General features: G+C 32.2%; 1 protein-coding gene across 1 annotated transcript in view; it reads right to left on the bottom strand.

Annotated features, from left to right (window-relative positions):
* The window catches only part of LOC142330863 (uncharacterized), a 478,952-nt gene that overhangs the window by 250,911 nt on the left and 209,322 nt on the right, over window positions 1-18,719 (bottom strand). Inside the window, exon 2 of the mRNA XM_075376328.1 lies at window positions 10,515-10,571. The gene's annotated coding sequence lies outside the window, so the exon portion shown is untranslated. The remainder of the gene's footprint in view (window positions 1-10,514; window positions 10,572-18,719) is intronic.

Genomic DNA, 18,719 nt, shown 5'->3' with positions numbered 1-18,719 from the left:
ACCAAGGGAGTGGGGGGGGGGGTGTTGTAGAAAAAACAAAATATAAATATATCGAATCCGTTTAAAGTTCCTTCTATTTTTTGGAAAGGGCATAAAACTTATCTAAGTAAAACTTTTTGATATTAACAACCATGGGTGGAAAAAATGGAGTTTCGAAGACAAAAAGAATCATAGCTCCCTTAATAGGCACAGTATCGAATCGGTTTAAACTGGTCGTTAGTCCTTTAAACATTACCTAAAACTTTTGTCTGAAACAATTTTTGATATAACCAATCTTTACGGCAAGGAATAACCTAAATGTTGCTGGAATTCTAAGAAGATGGGGCTTGTATGTTTTCTGTCTTTTATTTTCCTGTTTAGCCTTCGGTAATTACTGCTCTGATAACACTTCAGAGGATGAATGAGGGTGATATGTATGAGTGTAAAAGTGAAGTGTTGTCTTGTACATTCTCAGTTCGACCGTTCCTAAGATGGTTGATTAATTGAAACCCAACTACCAAAGAACACCGGTATCCACCATCTAATATTCAAATCCGTGTAAAAAACTGACTTTACTAGGACTTAAACGCTAGAACTCTCGACTACCAAATCAGCTGATTTGGGAAGACGCGTTCACCACTAGATTAACCCGGTGGGTTGGGGTTTGTATGTTAAACATGTGAAACTTTTATTTTCACTGGCAACCATTGTCTTATTGAGTAAATTTAACATTTTTCTTAACTTTAAGGTGGAAATCTTTTTTTATCCCCTACTTAGCACCGGTGAAATCTATCTCCGCCTTTCGAAGTGCCGAAAGGGATTTTTTAAAAACCACCCCCTGTATTTCTAAACTTAAATTTATATTCAGTTAAAAAAAAATACGTCATCACCATTCACGACTGCCGTTTGAAACTTTTTTTTTTTTTTGACTGATGAAATAATTCACCACAGGAGCTTACAAAGAAGTTCAACGTGGGAATATAAAAATGGAAATTTGTAGCGTATGAAAAATACCATCTCTGGCCGGAATTCAAACTTGGAATTTCCTGATGAAAAGTCGTGACGTTACCATCCGTCATGGAGATCGGCGTTTTACAATTCTTTATTATTTTCCCGGCGAATATAGTTAGAACAGGCTATCCTCAAAGGAAAAGTATGGTGATCATCTAAAAAGAGGGATACCGGGATTTTTTTTAATCTTTGCCATTTTATGGTCTAACTTGGTCTAACTATCTAAAAAAAAAAAAAAAACCCCATTTGTATGTATGTATATGCGTACGTAAGTGTGTCGTACAGCTTTTTACCTTATATCTCAGAAATTAAAAAAAAAATTCCTTTCTGAAATTTTTTAACCACTAAGAAACTTCAGAACAAAAAATGTAGTAACAGAAAAAGAAGGAAAAAGTGAGATGCTTAAAAAGTATTGTCAGGAAGCAAGAAGTATGCTAAGAAAAGTATTAAATACTATCCCTTTACGTTCCCATTGATCCAGTGAGCTCTACTCCCACTCTGCTAGTGAGAATAATACTGATAAATAAAAATTAAAACCTGTTAATTTATGAAAACTATTAGTGTATTGTAATTTCTTCAGAGAAAAAGTTTGCTCAGTACAGGACCGAAAATTTTGAAGAATTTTGATCTGAAGAATGCGGGTTCAAAATAGTTAGTCTCCATGTTAAAAATGATTGTTATAGCTGGTTACTCGTGACCGTAATAGCTGGATCATAATATTTGGAAGTGACCGTACTTTGTTTCTCGTTTTTTAATTTTTTTTATAATATTTTTTTTTGGTTAAGTAACCGGAGGCAGATACAGTCAGTCGCATCGCACGTACAGCAACAGTGGCAGTGGCTGCGTTGGTTGAGCCGTCGCGCCGTAAATCACCCAACCCTTAAAAACTCGAAATTAAAAAATAACTCAAAAATAGTTTTTAGATATTTTTATCTGAAGCATTTTGCAAGATCAAATCTAGTGAATATCTCGATTAGTATAGTCGGAAATAGGGAAAATCACCTGTTCAAATTTCTTTACCTTTGGTCATCCCTTTCAAGGAAGAATTTCAAAAATCTAGAAACTGGTTTTTAGATATTCACGTAAGGATTACGCACACGAAAAATTTAGTTGACATCTTTAATTGTTACGGAGAATTTAGAAAAATTTAATATTGAGCCATTTTAACTTTTTAAATTCAGAATTTCCAAAAATCATTTCACACTGTGCACTTACACCTCTATATATATATATATATATATATATATATATATATATATATAGAGAGAGAGAGAGAGAGAGAGAGAGATAGAGAGAGAGACAGAAAGTATTATTAATAGATAACAGACCTCATAAAAAGTGTTATTGTCATGATACCAAAAAGAGGAGGACCAGATAAACGTGAAAAATACAGGCTAAACCACTCATGCATTAAACATTTTAACTAGAACTCTGTACAGGAAGAATTCATAGCAGAGTGGAAGAAGTGTTAGGAGAAGACCAATTTGGTTTCAGGAAATGTGTAGGGAAAAAGGAAACAATTTTAGCGCTCAGCTTAATAATGGAAGGAAGATTAAAGAAAAACAAACCAACATGCATGGCATTTATAGACTTAGAAAAGGTATTTAATACGTAGACTGGAATAAAATGTTCAGTATTTTTAAAAAATTTAAGGTTCAAGTATAGAGATAGAAGAACAATTGCTAACATTTGCAGGAACCAAACTGCAACAGTAATAATCGAAGAACATAAGAAAGAAGCCGTAATAAGAAAGGGAGTCCGACAAGGATGTTCCTATCCCTGTTACACTTTAATTTTTACATAGAACTAGCAGTTAATGATGTTAAACAACAATTTAGATCCGGAGTAAAAGTGCATGGTAAAAAGATAAAGATGCTCCGATTTGGTAATGATATAGTAATTCTAAAAGATTTAGAAGAAACGATGAATGGCATGGATGAAATCCCACGCAAGAACTGCCGCACGAAAATAAACAAGAACAAAACGAAAGTAATGAATGTAGTAGAAATAAAGTAGATGGACCACTGAATATAAAAGTAGGACAAGAAAAGACTGTGGAGGTAGAAGAATTTTTTTATTTGGGAAGTAAAATTTAAAAGATGGACGAAACAGGAGCGGTATAAAATGAAGAATAACTCAGGCGAAACGAGCTATCAGTCAGAAATATAATATGCTTATATCAAAGATTAATTTAAATATCAGAAAAACATTTTTGAAAGTATATGTTTGGAGCGGAGCTTTATATGGAAGTGAAACTTGAACGATCGAAGTAACTAAAAAGAAAAGATTAGAAGCTTCTGAAATGCAGTGCTATACGAGAACGTTAAATATCATGTGGGTGGATAAAGTGACAGTAGAAGAAGTGCTGCGACAAATTGATGAAGTATTTGGAAAAATATAGCTAAAGAAGAGACAAACTTAAGCACATTTTCAGGCACCCTGAAATAGTCTCTTTGATACTGGAGGGACAGACAGGTGGGAAAAATTGTGCAGGCAGACAACGTTTGGAATATGCAAAAGAAATTGTTAGGGATGTAGGATGTAGGGAGTATACCGAAATGAAATTCTGGCACTAAATAGCGAACCTTGGAGTTGCATCAAACCAGTCATATGACTGAAGATTAAAAAAAATCTGATGTGGACATTACATGATTTCCTTGTACGCCTATATTAAATTACATATATACTTTTTTTTAAAATAAAAGTACATCAAATTTTATTTCACTAATAACTTTTGATTTTTTTTCTCATTTTTTATTATTATTTACCTTTTTTTTTTAATAATTTTTAATAAATATTTAAATTTATTAAAATTAATTATTAATAAATCAATATATTTAAATAAAAAAAGCGAACAAAACAAAACGAAATGAAGTCCGATTCGAACCGATGTACCTTCGCTTTTCCTTGTAAGACCTAAATATTTTATTAATTAAAATGTTTTTGTCTATAACTCTGGAACCAATGAAAATAAGAACCACTTATGATATATCGTTGAAAAGCTCTCAATGAGGGCTTATTAGTGCAGTTACGAAAAAAATTCCAAAATTCAATTTGTTTTGGATTTTGGGCCTTTTTTGACATTTTTGGTCAATTCGATTGCAATCAAAAGGAGTGATGAACAACTAGATATTACAAAAATCCTAAATCCAAAATTTCAACATTTTACGGCTAATCGTTTTTAAGTTATGCTAGATACAAACGTACGTACAGACTTCAACGCCGAAACTAGTCAAAATGGATATTTTCGTTGAAATCTAAAAACCGAAATTTTTCGCGATTACAATACTTCCTTTACTTCGTACAAGGATGTAAAAAAAAATAGATAATAAATGGTTCATAGTTGGCCTAAAGGAGAAAAAAATTATTTAAACGTAAAAAAATATCTTTTAATATCCTTCATTAAAATTTTGAAACAGTTTTATTTCACTTCTTTTTTAAACGGTTTTTTTTAAATTTTATATTCGAATATAATTTGAGAACTGGTACCGGAATAATTAGCAGATAATTCAGTTAGTTTAACACATGGTAATGATTATGTAAACAAATACCATGTGTTAATAATAAAATAACAATAAAATACAAATTGTTTGTTTTTATTTTATAAATTCTTGTAGCTGGGTGTTGATTATCATATTCAAAATGATGTGATTAAATTCTCTGTTGTTTTAAAATTATATAGATGTCATTGGATTTATAATTTGTTTTTGTTAAAAAAAAATGTGGTTATGTAGTTACTTGTTTATAATAAGTATTTGTTTATTTAATTATTTATGTGTTTCAAACAATATTACAGACAACGAATTATCGAAGGTTTTACAAATTGATAAAAATGATCACGTCAGAAACACTACAGAAAGAATTAACGGCGGTTATAAGGTTAAATTTGGTGAATTTCCCTTTTTTGTTTCGGTTCAAAGAAAGAAACGACACTTTACTTTCTCGGCGTTAAACCATTTTTGTGGAGGAAGTATTATAACAGAGAAATTAATTTTGACTGCCGCACATTGTTTCCACGGTAAAAATTTCACCGAGTATCGATTTTATGCCGTTGCAGGTATGGTATCATTACGGCATAGATTTGTTGAACGTGAAGAAATTATCAGATATATTTTACATCCGAGGTATGATAATAATCTTTTCAATAATGATCTTGCAATAGCTATAATTCTTAACCGTTTTTATTATAATAGATATATAAAACCGGTTGAATATTCTGATAAAATGATCGAAAAGTTTAGAGATTGTTATGTAATGGGATTTGGTGCGATAGATACCCAAGGTAAAATATTCGACGATGATCTTTTGGCATTGAAACAAGATGTTCGTGATATGAACTTTTGTTTTGAAAATTTTCCTGTTTCGTTTGACGTTGAAAGTCAATTTTGCGCCGGTGGAACAGATGGTACCGATACTTGTATCGGTGATTCGGGTGGTCCATTTATTTGCAATGATAAACTATACGGTGTTGTATCGTACGGAACTAATAAATGCGCAATAGGATACCCTACCATTTTTTGTAACGTCCCATATTTCAAAAATTGGATTAAACAGGAAATTTCTACACAGCTACAACTTGATGGAGGTAGTTATGTTACAGTGAAACTTAAACTAAAATTTTATATCTGTTTAAATCTAGTACTTTTAAATTTTATTAATATTTTATTTTTTCCAATATTAACTTTTTAAAAAAAATAATTTTTTTTTTTATTTTTTTTACTCGAGACAAAATGACCCCTTAATAAAATAACACCTTACCAGATTGTCTCGAGTTGAGTCAGGTCAACCAATAATGAAATAGTACAGTAATGATAAAAGAACCCCACAGATTAAAATCACATAAATATTGCAATTCATATACAATGGATCGCTGTGGAAGGGAACCGTGTGACAGATGAATAAAGGGAATTAATTAGTGAAAAATTTGTAAATGAAAAAATAAAATTAAGCAAGATAATAAATAAAGTTAAATATAATTAATCATTTTATTTATTTCTTTATGCCGATAATTTTAAAGCTTAATAAATCGCTTCATTATTAAGGCAAAAATTGAATACTGGTTTGATTTTATTCCGCAGCCATCTTTCTTTTGTCTATGTATTGAAAATAGTATAATTATTCAGACTGAAATTTTTCTTCAATAAATACTATAAACTAAACAAGAGTACTATTTTTATTCTTCAAACTATAACTGTATTGCCGTTATAGCAAAATTAAGGAAATTTATAGCGATGGGGAAAAAGCGGATCGAGTACTTTTCGTCTATTTTTTGCCAATTTTTACTTTTTAGAGTCCAACTAGTTCATCCAGATCCCCCCCAAAAAAAAACATATGTATGTGCGTACCTTAGTAACAGTGCTTTTGGATTTATATTTTTTCAGGTTTGACCAACCCGATTTTTTTCAAATTTAGCTAAAATATTTCTATATATGGGCATTCATTGATCATACAGGTGATTCAAAGAAACGGGAAATTTTGAAAGTTGTGTTGGTAGCCTTGGGCGATTGGTACCACTTGATAAGTGGCGCCAGCCTCTCTAACCTAACCAGCCATTTAGTTTTCATGGATCCCTGGAGTGGTGAGCACCGTGCATTGGCTATCAAAGCGTTTTACAAAAACAATGACAGTGTGGAAGGAGCGCGTAGAGAATTTCTCCGTCATTTTAATCTGGGACGGCACGACCGTGTTCCATCAGCACATGCAATTAAAACATGGATATCTCATTTTGAGGAAACTGGATCGGCAATGAAAAAGAAACCTGGAGGCTGTGAGCGAACCGTCCGTACACCACAGAATGTTCAAGCTTTACAAGATGCTGTCACACGTAGTCCACATAGGTCAATCCGTCGTCTCTCAGCATCTTTACAATTGCATAGTTAAGTGGTCGAAGAATGTTAGTGAAGGACTTGCAATTCCATCCATACAAGTTGCAGATCGTCCAGGAAATGAAACCGAATGATGCAGTTGTGCGAGCACAATTCTGTAATGCAATGGTCAGAAGATAAATGATAACGAAGAGTTTCTTCACGAACTGTGGATGTCAGACGAAGCGCATTTCCACCTCAGTGGATTTGTTAACAAGCAAAATTTCAGATACTGGGCACAAGAAAATCCTACGCAGCTACACCAGCCTCCGTTGCACAGCCAGAAAGTGACCGTGTGGTGTGCTATGTCATCTGATGACAACGGTCTTGCGATTACAGTGACGTCGGCTCGTTACGTAGCCGTGCTTGAAACCTTTGTTGTGGAACAACAGAAGAGATTTCCACCGATTCTTAACACACCCTGGTTTCAACAAGACGGAGCAACGTCACATACTGCACGAATATCGATGGCAGCTGTACGCCGTTTGTTTGGACAACGTGTCATTTCACGAAATGGTGACATTAGATGGCCTCCCAGATCGCCTGATCTCTCAGCTTGCTTACTTTTTGTGGGGGTCACCTTAAAAGCAAAGTGTTCCACAGTATACCTGCTACAACGGAAGAACTGAAGGCAAAGATCCGAGAAGCAATTGCGGAAATTCCAGTTGAGATGTTACGTCAAACCATGAACAATTTAACGAAGAGACTTCGTGAGTGTTTACGTAGAAGAGGAGGTCACCTGCAAGATGTCATCTTTAAAAAATAAACTAAAATGTCGTATCCTAAAATGGCAACATTTGTACAATTACATGAAATAAAATCCATTTTCTAAAAAAAAATTTTCATTACGTTACTTAATTTTTTTTTCCCGTTTCTTTGAATCACTCTGTATTAATTTTTTTTTTCAAACTTCCTTATGAAAGTGGGAGGATATCGCGAAAACCCGATTTCGATTTTCTTCAAAGGCATTTTACAGACAACTTTATTAAAGTAATATATATTTTTTTGGTTTTTTGCAGTAACTCCTTTCGGTTTAAATATTTTTCAAAAATTTGTTGAAAGTTTATTCATATAAAAAACCAGTCGTTTAATAGTTTTAACAATTTAATAATATATATATATATATATATATATATATATATATATATATATATGTGTGTGTGTGTGTGTGTGTATTATATGGCAATAAAACGTGTATTGTTTTTTTTTTAGCTCAAACTCATTGAATTTTTATTGTGTATTTAGCTATTTAAAATATCGTTGGCATCTATATTATACTCCGGATCCAAAATGAGAAATAACCTGTTTCACTACTTTCATAAAAATTATTCTTTATTTTTCAGTATTTTTATGAATTCTATTTTAAATTAATAATTTTTCTAATTTAAAAAAGTAAACGTCAGACCTTTAATGTTGCCGGCCTTTGTGGCGGGAGTGGTAGCGTCTCCACCTTTTAATCGGAGGTTTTGGGTTCGAATCCCGGTCAGGCATGACATTTTTCATACGCTGCAAATTTCCATTCGGACTGAATGATCATAGCAGTAGATACCCGTAAGTCTCATTTTAAAAAAAATATCTCTAATGTTTCAATTGCAAAAACTTTATTACTTCATAGCAAACTCTCCATAGAAAGTTTTTACAATGAAAATGCTGTGCGAGGTATTGTATGCCTTACGTCTTGACCACTGTAGCCGGGTATCTGGTCAGTTCCCGCTTGGAGTACGGCTGCGTAGCTTATTCGTCAGCACGGGTCACCGGTCTAAGGATGCTCGATGCAGTCCATAATTCACTCATCTGTCTTACCACGGGTGCGGATTTTGTTCAAGCCCCGTAGTAAGTCTGCTAGTGGACAGTGGTGAGCTATCTGTTTGGAGTAGGCGAAGCAAATGATATGTTGCTATTTGGTTTGGATTAAAGTGCAACCAACTCATCCAACTTCTGATGCGGTATACTCCAACGAGCAAGTTAACCGATACCAGAAATAGCCGAGATCTACTACTCCGCTAGACATCACCGCTCAGCGCCTTTTCTCAACTCTAAATATACAATTACCTAAAGCTCTTACTGTTTCTCCATATTATTTCCCCCGTGACGGTCTTCTCTCGTTAGATCTTTGACCTAACGAGAGAAGATCTCGTCAGATATTCTATCAGTATAATAAAAAGAACATAAATCAGGTTTTTTTTTTGGCAAAACAGATTTTATAATATTATAAATAGCGTGATCCTGATGTTACAGTTTTTACGGATAGCTCTGAAAAAGATAATTCTGTTGGTACTGCTTTTGTGGTAAGCAACACAACATACATGTTTGGTTTCTACAGTATCTCCAGTATTTTCGTTGCGGTGCTGTTTGCTATTAATAAGGCTTTAATGGGGTGAAGGAAAGCCTCCTTCGTAGTCGTTCGTCGGCGCTTGCGTGGATGGGCGTCAGCGATGACGCACGGGGACCCTAGATCCTCTGAGCTCGAAGGCACCTCCCACAGCAGAGTAATATTAAAACATATTAAAACAATTAATATATAAAGCCATTCATCATGGGCTGTTTTTTCTCTTAAATAAATTATGTTGAGCAGAAAAATTATTTTTCTATACATTATTTGAAAAATAACACTTAATTACATTTCAACCATTCTTAAAATGCCTCATCAAATAGAATTCACCCCCAAAGTTAGAAATTTTGAAAAAGTAAATTTAAATTTATAAATTTTGCTTACAAATCCAACGGCTCTACAAGTTAACCATACTAATTACTTTTAATTCTTTTTTAAATCTAGTGCCGCGAAAAAATTATGACTTAAGATCTCTCCGGAATAGACACACCGTTACTATTTTATTATCTACAATACACAAAAAATTCCACAACACATTATTTTTAAGCAACAACTTTTTTTAATCCTCCAGGACACCGTAGGTATTCCTTCCGAGGATGAGATGAAATGGCAATTTTATAACGTGTGAAAATGTCACGCCATTAAGTACGACATTACTTAATATTAGAACCCACCGGTTGAGTCTAGTAGTAAACTTGTCATCGTAAATCAACTGATTTCAAAGTCGAAGTTCTGAGGTTTAAATGCTAATAAACGTAGTTGCTTTTATTCGGATTTGAATACTAGATGGTGGATACCGAGGTGTTCCTTGGTGGTTGGGTTTCAATTAACCACACGTCTTAGAAATGGTCGGCCTGAGTTTGATCAAGACAACACAGTTACATTATACTGATAAGTCGCTAATGACTTTAATTGATGATGCGACTATAAAAAAATATTTAAAAAAAATAATAATAAATAAAAATTAGATGATAATACTTTAATTAATGTAATCTTTCCATTTATTTATTAATATTATTTTTTAAGATAAAATAATTTAATCTCATTTTAACATAATCGAATTTTTTTTAAACTCATGATAAATAAATAAGTATCGAACGAAACCTGGTGTAAAAACTTTTAATACAACTTTTTTTTTTCTTATGAAAGGATGGCTAGATTAGGTTAAATTTCTTTAGATAGCTTTTTTAAAGTTTTTATAATAAAAAACTTAATGAAAAGAGTAGTAAATAACTTAATACTAATGAATATATAAAAAATAATCTTACAGTATCATCAATAAATATAATAAATATTTCATTAAATAAAATAAATATTGATTATGTTACCTTAATATGTCCATTTCAAAAATCCCGAGGCTTCTGATTAACTGTTAAACTTTAATTCTGAAAAAAAAAAAAAAACATTAATTAATAAAAAGTATTAACAGCATAAAAAACTGACTACAAAGTTGTTTCTAATACATGACTTTTACACAATCATACACACACAACTTAATATAATAATTTTATTTACAAATAACATTTTTTTTAATTCATTGATTCTAACTAAAGCGCGCGCATACCGTATTTAATTCGCACGGATGTGGCGGTACTAGGGGTGACGGTTGGTACAAACAAAACTAATGTAATTTCATAACTTTACCCACCAGGTTGGTTTAGTGGTGAACGCGTCTTCGCAAATCTGCTGATTTCGAAGTCGAGAGTTTCAACGTTCAAATCCTAGTAAAGGCAATTACTTTTATACGAATTTGAATACTAAATCATGGATACCGGTGTTCTTTGGTGGTTTTTTCACCTACTTCTCCGGGCCGGGTATCCATTCAAGTATGCGCAGCCCGGGAAAGTGTCCTTTAAACTCAAAGGAGGCCTCCCCACCCGCCGGCTGTACGTCCGGCACAACAGGTCAGCCCCCCCCCCCCCCCCGGTTGGATCTTTTGTTTTAATATGCCTGCCTCTAGCCCCCCCGACAGAAAACCAGGCCCGACAAAGCCGTCCCTAGCCCCCGCCGAGGGAACCGGCTCGGTCTTTTTATTACCCAGTTGTTATGATCCCCAAACGAAGGAATGATCTTCTCCTCATAGCTGCTTGCCTTAACGAAAATATTAAACTACTAAGTTACCACGGGGCCTCAATGGCCTCTTAAAAGGGCTACATCATCTTTAGCACTATCTTGGCAAACTCCTCCATTTTGTTCCAATTGTCAGTGGATCGCAGGAGAAAAAGAAGCAGATTCTCCGGATTTAATTCTTGCAGCCCTGCACGTCGTCTATGTATAGTCCATCTATTACAGTGGAACAGAGTATGTTCGGCAGCATCCGAATCTTGGTGGTTGGGTTTCAATTAACCACACATCTAAGGATTGGTCGACCTGAGGCTGTACAAAACTATACTTCATTTACATTCATACATATATCATTCTCATTCATCCTCTGACATAATAATTTACGATGGTTCCGGAAACTAAACAGAAAAAGAAGGATATATTTAACTGATGAAAATAAAGAAAAACGTTTACATACATACTAGTTTAAACGCTTCGTTAGCGAGTATCAGCTGGCGAAAGAATTCGTCTTGATTTCTGCCCCTTCGGTAAAATAAGTCAGACTGTAATTTTTAGGATTCAAATTAAAGCGAAATTTTAATGGTTTTATATGAGATCTGACCTAAAAAATTGAAATTGATGTCGGAGAGAGGGAGAAAAAATTTTCTTTAACTTTTAGAGTCTCCTGAAGACAATTTTGCAATGTTTATATATATATATATACACGTGTATGTACCAGTACGTACACGATTTTTTCGTCCGCTCTACCGAACTTAAATCGATTTTGACGAAACTTAGTGGGTTTATGTAATCTTATTGGGAATCGGTTCGCAGGAAACCTTGTTACAGGCAAAAACCAAAAGGGGTTTTGGTTATGTTTTTATGGTTAACTAAAACCGGAAATTCGCCCTTCTGACGAACTTAATGCAGCATTTTATTTTTTTTGGATACAGAAATCTTATAATTAGTTTAATTTTTTTTTCAATACGTGTTGGTATTATAATTTAAAAGGCTACAAAAATTATTTATGTTTTCACTGATATTGTAAATTTATTTATTTTATTTTAAAATTTTAATTAAAATTCATAATTTTTTTTATGTGATTTATATTACAATATTCTCAACTATTATATAACTTATTTTATGAAATTAAATTATTCATTTAACTTAGCAATAACATTTACATAATTATTTCTCTACTATTCATACTATATAGGGAGTACGGGTGTATTGATTTATCCACAACTGTTTTACTAATAATATTGGTATTCTATAAATACCCACTTTCATTTACTTGTTTTGTTTTTACTTTTTTTTTATATATGTGAAAAGCCAAGTATACTGTTTACAATTTAAACAAAAAATATAATATATTCATGAAAACTATTTTGGTTTTTAAACATTACAATCACGTTTTAAATAATTTATCAAGCATTATCAAAACATTAAAAATATATAATGCATAATATTATTTTGCAGGTATTTATAATGTTTGTAACTCTTTTATGAATTGCAAAAATACTTCGGATATTATGCTACTGAAAGCGGAATCCATTGTTTAAATATTCATAAGCTGAAACTAAACGGAAAATAAATTTCAACATGGAAAATAATTTTAATATATTTATTAATAATTTTATTATTAGCTGTGTCTTTTTTTTTAATAATTTAGTCTTTTTTTTTATAATGGGGTTTTTGTAAGTAACTTAATACGAGGAATATCTCTAAAGTAAAGACCGCTGGGGAATTTCTTTCCTTAAGGTTGGCGAACCTGTGTTGTTCATGACCACGCTAATAATGTACACACTGCATTACTGTCTGTAAGTTGTCGCGTTGTAGTATCTTTAATTACAATTGAGTTATTACATGTTATAAAAAGATAGGAAAATAGTTGTTGCCACCGACTGAGAAAAACAGGAGTCATACGTTTTTTAAACCATCAAAACGTTAAGCCGGCTGAAAGTCATAGGCATTTGGTTGCTGTGTACGGTGATAATGTAATGAATGAAAGAAACGCCCGAAAATGTTGTGAAAGGTATAGAAATAACAAAATTAATGTACACGATGAAGAACATTCCGGAATAATCATCGAGGGCTTGTTGAAACGCTCGATGATGAAATCAGAAACATCGCTGCTCAACGATTTCCGACCTGACCCTTCTTTTTCTTGATGTTTTCAAGAGATGTTATTGGTCGCATTTGTCATGACCATTTAGGCTTTAGAAAGATTTGTGCATGTTGGGTGCCGCACGTATTAACGGAACGTCACAAAAAATCTGAATGGGATCTGCTTTACAATTTTTGATGCGCTATACAGGAAAAAGGTGATGAGTTCCTTAATTCAATAGTTACCGGAGATGAAACATGGATTTCATAATACACACCAAAGAGAAAACGGAAGTCAAGTGAATGGCGTCATCCTCAATCACCAAACAAACCAATAAATGTCAAGCCATAGTCATTTGGACCAAACTGATAGCTACAGACTTTTGGGATCGGTTTGGCATACAGCTGATTGATTTCATGCCACATGGAACAACTACAATTGCAGAAGCCTACTGCGAAACTCCACATATGTTAGGGGATTCCATTAAAAATCGGGGATATGGGGCGTCGTCCTGCTGCACGATAATACACGTTCACATGTTGCGGGGTGACACGTGATTTACTGAGAACATTTGGATAGGAAATTTACGATCACCCATTATATAGTCCGGACTTAGCAACTTCCGATTAACATTTGTTTGAAAAATTGAAAGAATTTTTAAGTAGTAAGCAAATCACGGGTGACGATGAACTTAAAAATGCTGTTAATCAGTGGCTAAATGGACTGGCCACAGAATACGTCTAGGGTATATTGAAGCTGGTGTATCGCAACGAAAAATGTTTTAATTCATGGGCGATTATATAGAGAAATAGTATAATGTATGTAGTTTAAAAGAAATAAGAAATATTAATAAAGTTTTCAGAATACTTTTTTTTTACAATGAAACGGTCTTTATTTTAGAGAAAACCTCTAGTATATAGGAAAAAAGAACTTCATTACAATTCATACCTATTTTAATGTTTTGTTTAATTCAGTCCTATTTATAAAGTTACGCGTTTTTTTTTACGGTTAACTTTTTTTTAAATCTGAAAAAGCAGATCACTATAATAGTACTCAACGTAAATGATAAATAGCTTATAACAAAGTTGCTACACTTTCCTGGCATTGTTTATTCTTAAATAGTAGAAAAATATTGATACAGAAAAGTTACAAAATTTTTTAAAATCTATTTTTTTACTGTTTCTCCCAGCACCAAAATCACCTCACAAGAAAATCTTTTGATCTTAAGAAGTTTATTATATTAAACGACAGAAACTAAAAAAACTTCCACTGAAAAATGCAAAACAAATAAAAAGATTAAAATAAAAAGAATGACTTAATTTGGTAATTATGTTACCCAAGAATTATCTAACATTTATTTTTTACGGATGGAAGTGAATTATGATGAAATTTTATCGTAAGATTACTATTAAAAGTTTAAAGAAATTAAAACAAAATTTTTTAATTAAAAAAAATATCGATGTTTTTAAACTTTGATTGGCTCCCCTACTCACAATTTGGCCCCAAAACAATTTTTTTTCGATCGCTTGCATTACTACTACTATGAATTTAGTTAAAAAATATGAAATAAATAAGGCAGCTTTTTCGATTTCGGGGGGAGAGAATTTGGAGAGCAGATTAAGAAGAAAAAAATCATGAACGCAAGTAAGTAATTTAATAGAATGAGGGTTTTATTATGTTTTTAAAATTTTCAGATAACTGATCCCATAAAATTATCTACTTCTTCTGAAGATACTGACTCCAAACCTCAACAAATTGTCCCATATACACGAACTTTCGTGCCATTTTTCATCTCAGTGGCAAATTTCATCAAAATCGGTTTATCCAGTCAAAAGTTAACCTTCAAACACGCCAACATCCGTACATTACCCTACAAATTATTTATTTTTGAGGTCTCTGGGTCATGAAATGTCAAGAAATGGAAAAAAAAATCCATAACATATTTTTTGACTGATAACCGTACTTTCATTTTTGCAGCATAGCAATACAGATGAGAAAGTAGAAGGAAAAGACGATGAAAGTTTTTTTTTTTTTAGTTATCAATTAGCCGGCTTCCGTGGCGGGAATGGTAGCGTCTCGGTCTTTCATCCGCAGGTCACGGGTTCGAATCCCGGGCATGGCATTTCACACGCTACATTTCATCCTCTGAAGCAATACCTAACGGTGGTCCCGGGGGTTAGAAAAAAAAAATAAAAAAATTTATCCTAATTAAAAAAATATTTATCTATATCTCTATGTTAGTTTAACCATTATTACATTCCTTCTATCTTGCTTCATATATAAAACTTTAAAATACTTCTTTAAAGAGTTTTTAAGTAAAGTAAATGATTATTAATTCAAGTTATTCAATAAGAAACTATTTATTACTTATTGTAATTAGACGATTAATATGGAAGCTATTATACGAATACTAAATACAATTATACAATAATTACTCAGAAATATCACTTCCCTTTAAATAGAGAACAGTAATTATTCCGTCAAACACAAATTCATGTAACAGATGGGTTGATTTACGAATACAGTTAGTGATTCCTTAACCCTTACTCCATTATAATCCCACTCTATCCCTTAGGAATCTTGTTCTAGCGCTTGATAAGATAACAAACAATATTGGGAATAATACAAAGCTATCTCTATCTCTCTTATACCGTATATTTCTTTATAAATTTATGTATATGGCACAAGAAATTATAATTATACGTTAATAATAAAGTTTAATATTTTCTTTACAGGTGCAATATAGTATTGATTAGATATTCTGTTACAGAAAAGACAGAAACTAATTAGTTTCTGTCTTACATTGAATACACACATAACTTTAATTTAATTACATCCTAAATTATCAATTTAAATCATAACTAATATTTGCCATATAATATGTACACAAATTATATGGCAAATACAAATAGAATGTATGCAACGAAAAGTAAAAATTTCATTTTTCATTAACATCATATAATTAATCTGATAATGTATTGAATATATTAATAAAAAATATAATCATATATCAAATACCTTAGCAAAAAATAAATAAATGTCCAATCAGTTTATTAACAAATTATTTAATAAAAATAAATAAATTTCACCCACACATTTTTTTTTAAAGTAAATAATAAACCTGAATTTGATGTATAATCAAAAATGCTGGCACAACATTTTTTTGTTCTAAAATAAATGTAACTTTAATTAATAAATAATATTAAAACAAACTAAGCTCTCAAAAAAAAAAAAAAAATTCAAATCATTACGAATAAACATGAACAAATATTTACATCTTATATATATATATAGATATACATAAAAATGAATGTTTGTTTGTTCTGTATGCGTTCCTATGCCATTCATCCGATGCGATGGAAACTTTGGTGAGTTGTGGGCACGTCCGTAAAGGTTTCTGAATTAGTTTTGACCCGCTAGGTGGCGCTGGGGTCGAGATATTAAGTAAAATTATATTTATGGTCCGATTTGGCTAATATTCAGAATATGTGTTACTTACATGGAAAAAAATACGTCTGCAATAAATGAACCTGCCAGAAGGCGTTGGGGTTGAGATGTTTGGAAAAATTGCATTTATGGTCCGATTTGGCTCATATTCATAATGTATATCAGTTACGTGAAAAAAAAAATTTTTGCAAAAACTATACCCGATAGGTAGCGCCGGTGTCGAGATATTTACGAAACAAACAAACAAGTACACAATCAGACTTTCTTCTTATATATATATATATATATATATATATATATATATATATGTAAGGCAATACAAAGATCAAACCAAGAGCTATATTCCAAAATAGAAAAAATAACAGATGTAATCAGGAAAAGAAGACTGCAATTCTATGGACACATATACAGAATGGAGAACACCAGACTAGCAAAACAGATCTTCGCCGTACTAAACACTCACAAGAACAAGATAACCGGGCTTAAAGAAATAGACAATGACCTAGTAAACAATTCAATAGCCTCAGACATTTTGAAAGAGAGAGCAACATTCAGAAAAACAATACAGGAATTAGAGTTTCAGGAGAGGAAAAAACTCACTTGTAGAAGAGGGAGAAAATGGACTCAAAAAGGCAAAGAACATCACTCTAGAAAAATGAAAGAAGCATGGGCTAAAAAGTTGATTAAGCGTGACCTCTAAATGGGCTATTTGAAAAAAAAAGGCAATGTTTGTATGTGCGTCCGATATAGACTAAAATACTGCTGGACCAATTTACGCGTGGGAAAATGGGAAAAAGGGAAAGGGGGAAAAGAGAAGTGGAAAAAGGTAAAGGTGTTACGGAAACGGGGAAAGAGGATAAAGGAAAAATTGAAAAAAGGAAAATGGGAAACGGGGGAAATTGTGAAATAAATAGGGAACGGGGAAAATGGGAAATTTAAATTTTGTGAAGTCCTGTAATTTTCAGTTTTTAATGTTTTATCAAACTTCTAATTGTGTTAATTTAATATCTATACGTATGCTCAAATCTAGCAATAGCAGAGCATTGCTGGGTCAGCTAGTGGATTATAAATTTAAAGTCGAAGTACAAAATAAAGATCAACCTTTCTTTTTTTTAAAATAAGGATCAATATAAATACTCCTCTGTATACTCATTTTTTTTTTTTTAGCCTCCGGGACCACCGTTGCTTTAGAGGATTAGATAAAATGACAAATTTGTAGGGTGTGAACATGCCGTGCCTGACCGGGATTCGAACCCGGGATTTCCGGATAAAAGGCCGACACGCTACCACTCGCGTCACGGAGGCTGTACATACTCATGATTTACACAGTATTATCATGATATACTCTTTCAATCCAAAAAACCACGCAGCTACGAACCGATTTCGCTTTCAATAATAAACGATTGTACTCTGTAGCTATAATTCTGTCAGTACTGTTTATTTTTCTTTTCGATTGCCAGATTATTTTTTAGGTTGATTAGTAGATAAAAATAAATAGCAATCGTTAATTATGTTTTATTAGATCATATTATATGGGTAATTAGAGAAAATCGTAGAAAGAATTGTTGAACATTTCAAAAATCAATATTAATTACTCAAACGTTAGAATAGATTGACGAATCAAAAATTTAAAATTATAAATAAAAATATAATAGAAAAAAATTTAAAATTCCAATCACGAGTTTTCTTATTATCACTGTTTATTACTGTCTTATCAACACATTACACTTGTTACAATCATCAATCACTATAAAAATCCATTAGCGCTATTTCATTCACAAATAAGAAAATTAAATTGAATTTTATTTCCCAAACTATTTAATATTTACTTAATTGTATTTTATTTGTATTTTGAATTTTAAAAATATCATCTTAACATGTAATTAAAATATTTCAGTGTCAAGTTCATGCCATCAATCATTACAGGTAAGAGTAA

Source organism: Lycorma delicatula, chromosome 10 (assembly GCF_047948215.1).
Source record: "Lycorma delicatula isolate Av1 chromosome 10, ASM4794821v1, whole genome shotgun sequence".
NCBI lineage: Eukaryota > Metazoa > Arthropoda > Insecta > Hemiptera > Fulgoridae > Lycorma > Lycorma delicatula.
Note: the sequence above shows the minus strand (reverse complement) of the source record. Positions and strands in the feature narration are given on the sequence as shown.